The sequence below is a fragment of the Mandrillus leucophaeus genome, unplaced genomic scaffold, assembly GCF_000951045.1.
Source record: "Mandrillus leucophaeus isolate KB7577 unplaced genomic scaffold, Mleu.le_1.0 Scaffold142, whole genome shotgun sequence".
Taxonomy (NCBI): domain Eukaryota; kingdom Metazoa; phylum Chordata; class Mammalia; order Primates; family Cercopithecidae; genus Mandrillus; species Mandrillus leucophaeus.
This window is the reverse complement of record NW_012101388.1, coordinates 4,061,058-4,066,651: the sequence shown is the minus strand read 5'-3', so window position 1 is coordinate 4,066,651 and position 5,594 is coordinate 4,061,058.

Sequence of the window (5,594 nt, the reverse complement as noted above, 5' to 3'; positions counted from 1 at the left end):
CTGGAACTGTCAGTTGCTACAGCTTTTCTTTAAGATCTGTGAGCTCCCGCCCTGCCTTAGACCTCCTGCCCCCGGCCACTATGGGGACGTTGTTGAAGAGCTTTCTTCTTCCTGCCGCCAAGACACTCTGCAACATTCCTTAACGTGTCATTCTAGGCTACCTCCCCGAGCTTAAAAAATTTGTTTATGGTAAGAACGCTTAATGTGAGGTGTAACTTCTTAACTAATTTTCAGTGTAAAACAATATATCATTATCAGCTATAGGTACAGTGTTGTATAGCAGATCTCTAGAATCTATTCATCTTACTTAATTGAAACTTTACTTTCAGTCTTTGTAGAACTCGTGTTGCACCCTGTGTGACTATGATTTACCACCCACAGTTCAGGGTGGGAACACTGAAATACGTAGCTCATGGAGGCTGGTGGTACTGGGTCTGGATGAGTAGGAACAAACAAGGCACTGCCCAAGAGCGCTCCTACCTGCATGAGCATCCGTCCACAGGTGAGACCCAGGGACTCAGCCCCGACTTTGCTGATGTGGCTCTGTGAGCACCAGGTGTGTGGGGCTGGGAGACAGGGCCCATTCTAGTTTAGCTTCCTTAAAACCTTCAACAATGGCTCCGCAAAGTGCATATAAAAGGAAAAATCCGTGGAATGAATCCCAGGGCAGTTGAGATCTGTTGTGGATCTACTCTGTACCAGCCATGTGCTAGATGCTTGATATACACAACCACGTTTATGTGTAGCACAAAAACCCTGTAAGGTAGGGACTGGTACTTTGATCCTCACTTTGTTTCTTGAACGTTCGCTAATTGTTCTTTGCTTCTGCCTCAACTCCACCCCTTCTGTCCCTTTCAGTCTGACATACCAGTGGACTGCCCTCCTAGCTTGGTTTCCGAGATTCCAGTACCATTTGGTGCATTATTGCAATTAACTGATGAAAATCATGAGCCTCTTTCATGTTAGGGAACTAGGTCTTCTGGGTGGAATCCAGCCCTGAAGGCTGGGAGTCGGTGACTTTGCTTTGTGTTTCTTCTTGTACGAGATGCCTCATCCCTCCTCGTAGGAGTCCTAAAAGTTTCATATGTCTCAGCATCTCCTGAGAATTGTGTTAAAATGCAGATTCCAAGGTCCCGTCTCCATAGGTTCTGACTTATTATCTAAGGTAGGCCTAAGAATGAATATTTTGAAATAAGCATCACGGTGATTCTGAGGCAGTTTCCAAGGATCCCGTGGTGGGAAACTCACCCCATGGGGCTGGCTTATTGTCATGGATGCCCTATCTCGGTGCCTGCTTTTTAGCTCCCTATCTCTACAACAGGTACCCCGTGTGAAACGTGCTCATCAGGGATCTGTCCCTTCGCCCCTGGGAACCTTCTGTAGTCCAAACCAATGCCTTCACCCTCAGCTCTGTTTTCAAGTGTGAGGCTCTTGCTCTTCCTCAGAGACAGGTTCCATGAGTAACCTTTTCCTTTTGGTCGGGCCTACTCCCTATAAGCAGGGCGCGGCCTCACACCCAGTGCAGGCTTGGAAATCCCTTAATTGTGGAGTACGCAGAGAACAAGTGTTACCGGGATAGGACAATGGTGGCAGGAGCCGTGCTTCTGCCCAGCCTGTTGGGCAGGATGATGATGATTTCTCAGGCAGGATAAGGGTGGGGTGGAAGCTATTTCTAGAAAAAGAAAAGCAAGAACAGTGAAAGGGCCAGGTGTGTTTGGGAGCCTAGAAGAGGCTGTGTGACTGAAATGCATGTGTTTGGGAAAAGTGGAGAATGAGTCACAGATGCAGGGTGTGGAAAGGCTGGACATCCACCCTCAGGAGATTGTCCTTCATGCTGGCTAGGGAGTGAGCAGGTGTCCTTTTGCAAGGGGGAGACAGATTGAATGAAATAGGGGGACTCAGTGGGAGAAAGAAAAGTTGATCAGAGGCGGTTGACTCTGATACAGAATAAAAGTAATGAAGGCATAAACCAGGGCAGTGGTAGAAAAACCAGACCACAGAGGAGAAAATGTAGAGAATTTTGATAGGTAGAAGCTAAGCACCTTGAAGCCCAATTGAGGGTAGGGGTGGGTAAAACAGGAGAAATCAACAGCTAACATTTTAAGCTGAAGTGAATAAACAGATGGTGAAGCCATTCTACAAGACAAATAGAAGGTGTCAAACTAAGTAACACACAGGGAAACTCTCTAAAAGAAAATGATATTTATTGGGAGTAGCATTACAATGGGAATATGTGTATCATAGTAAACTAACTATGTGTGTATTCAAAGAGGTTGAGGCAAGGAGAAATTTTTAAAGGTAAAATAAGGAGGATTACATAAGTTGTTTTGAATTAATTATCCTTGGCTGCAAGAATCAATAACAAGGGTGGCATCAGTCCAATGTTAAACAGGCAGTTGGTGGACAGATGTCCTTGTATAAGGAATTTTTTTGTGTGAGGTTGTGCTGTCCTTTGTGCAAAGTTATGACTTTTGCAGAGTCTTTTGTGATAGTTCTGGTTATCAGGCATATACATATGAAAAAAAAATCCCGTCTTGCCTTCTCTGGCTCCATGTTGTCAGGGCTTGACGTAAATGACTCCATTTAATTCTGACAATGTTCACATTTCCCCCTTTTGATCAAGATTTTTCTTTGAAAGCATCAGCGATCAGTCATCTTGATAAGGTTTGGTTATCCCTCAATATCCGTGTGGACCTGTCCCAGGTTGCTAATCTGATCCCCTGTTGGAGAGAAGTGACTGGTGACTAGGAGTCCGGGTCAAAATCTTTTTAGCAACATTTGAGCAACAAGGGATGTTTGGAAGGAGTGGCTCTTGACTAAGTCTACCTGGAGTCCATTGTCAAGTTCAGTTTTTGTCTATTCTGTAGGTCTTGGCTATCATCTCGAAGCTCTGGGCCAGCATTATTCCGCTAGAATTGTATTTTCTGTTATCTTGTCCAAGAAAAAGGTAGGCACAAACAAGGGAAAATGAAGAGGGGCAAGAATCTCATTATGATGGGAGTTTTGTTCTGTCACTGTGGGAAAAACTGTCCACAGCGGTCAACTGCCTATCCCTCGTCCTGGTTTGGAGTCTGAACACCTCCAGTAATGGAATTAGGTGGTTTAGTGAACTTTTCGTGTGATCCATATATCAGGCATGAGACTTGTCCCTTAAAATTCATTTAGTTTCAGCTGTAGGGCTTCAGGAACAGAATAGTTATTGTTCTTAGTTGGAGCATTGTAGTTAGATATTGGAGGAAAGTAAGATAATTCAGAACCTAGTTCAGTCTACAGGTAGATAACCAGAACTCAAAAACAATGTATAGGGCTATAATCTAATGAAAAGTGTATTATAGCTATAGAGAAACATAGCTTTTGTCTCTATAATAATCCTGATTTTTATCAGAGATATTCAAAGTAAGACTAATTTGTTTGTAAAATAAGTTTAGTTTTCACCAAATTTTACCTGATCATTTACATAGTGTGACAAGAACAATGACTGACCATGTGGTAATTTTAGATTTAAAAACCTCTTGAGGCTAGAAAGCCGAACCAAGCCATACTTCAGACTTTGTCTGCAGGACGTATAAACAACTTAGAACTAAAATCTAAGTCAAAACCTTGGTAATATAACCAGTACTTGCAATTGTATCCTGTTATAAAAAGAGCAGATTCTTATTGCTAGAAAAAGAATATCCACAAATAGTTTCCAAATTTTGGAGGGATCAATCAGCAAAAGAAAAGTAAATGTTTCTACTTTTGTTCACAAGAGTATATTTTACCAAATTGCAAGCTGTAGATAAAGAGAAAAATGATAAAGAGAAAATTTCTTTAAATCTGGGAAACAAAACGTTTAAAGAACCAATAGTTTTCAAATAAAAGCTGTAAAACATACTCTTTATCAGTTATTCAATTTCTTGTAATTAATTTTTTGTTTTGCTTGATCTTGATTAGCAGTTTCACAGATTTAACAGTTTCTCCTTTAAAGTTAAGGAAACTTCTTATTTAGTCCATTATCTAAACATTATTAGAAATCTGCATTCAAGAGTACTGGTTAGAATCTTTGCCATGAATCTGATGGCAGATGCCTTTAGAGAAGAATCAAAACAGTAACTGTGGATGACAAAAACTTAGAATAACCATGGTTAAAAATCTGGAAATTGATAAAATTTGTTTTTTTTGGTGACATACAACAAGATAGCCAGAATTATAACTGATGACATATTGGCTTTTAAGGAATTTTGTATCACTTTAGAACATTCATATCAATAACATAGTCATAAATGTAACTGAGATAAAAATCTAGCATCAGTTATGATTTGATAATGTTTCCCATATAATTCAACATATTAATTAATCCTGATTTAGTTTAATATGTCATTTTCATAAAACTTTGAGATGTTCCAGGGTCCTCTGGAACACTTTATCAAAACACTTTATCAAAATTGGATAACATGTCACTGAGAAATAATAGTCATTCATTTAAACAAAGTGATATTCAAAAGACTTTAGAAGCAAATATAGACAGTCACATGGTTGTAAGAAGAAAAATCCTTAACCCTTTCAAAGTTCAGTTTTCCTAAGTATTTTTTACTAAACAAACAAAGACAACGTGAAGCACAAGAAATGACAAAATATTTGTTTCCTAGGCCAATTACTAAAAGGTAAAGATAAAAACCTCCTTTGGTGTGATTGCTTCTGCCTATGAGAAGCTTGTTTAGATAATCCGGAAGTGAAACCTGATGAAAATGTCCTTGAATTCAGTCAAGCACAGGATGAGCCTGTGCCCATGTTGTGAATGTACACCATATGACAGAAGAAATAAACCAGTAAAAAGCCAGTACCTTAAACAGGGGAATGTATGGCTTTTAGAAAAACTAAAGGCACCTGAAATTGCCTGGATGCAAGCACGATTCGGACAGATCAAGAAAAGCCAAGAGTACAGAATCAAGTTATACTGGAAGAAAATATTGCTTTTCTAAGCCTTCAGGACAAACATTTCAGCATCAGGTCACAACAGCAGATTAATAAATGGAAAAAAAAAGTTATAGGAACTGATGAGAAGGTTGAAGGAGAGAATTACCGTCCCAGCCAAGCAAAAAGCTGTACTTTCTCAAGGACAGAAAGAGCAGGAGGCAGTGATGCATGACTTGCAAATCACAAGCTGTGGACACAGCAGAAGTCGAACTTCCGCGATATCGAATCTGAAAAGCTTCAAGAGGAAAATTCTACCTTGAGAAATAAAATTGCCACTCTAAGTGAAGAAGACAGCATTCTCAACTTTAAATGGGGAAATTAAATGGATCTCAGGAAGAAATATAGCAGAAATAAAAACTGTAAAATAAGAAGTTGCAGTTCAGAAAATGGTTGTAAAAATTCAGAATTAAAAGAAAAACTCTTTTTTTTGCTAGAAAAGATCAACACTTCAAGTAAATTTTGTTATTCCAACATAGGGGACCAAAATATTCTAGTTTCGTATTAGTATATTATTGCTCGATTTTTGGAAAAACTTCTAAATAATTCCCTTTTAATTATAGCCAAATTGATTATACACACATTTCCTTCCTTCCTTCCTTCCTTCCTTCCTTCCTTCCTTCCTTCCTTCCTTCCTTCCT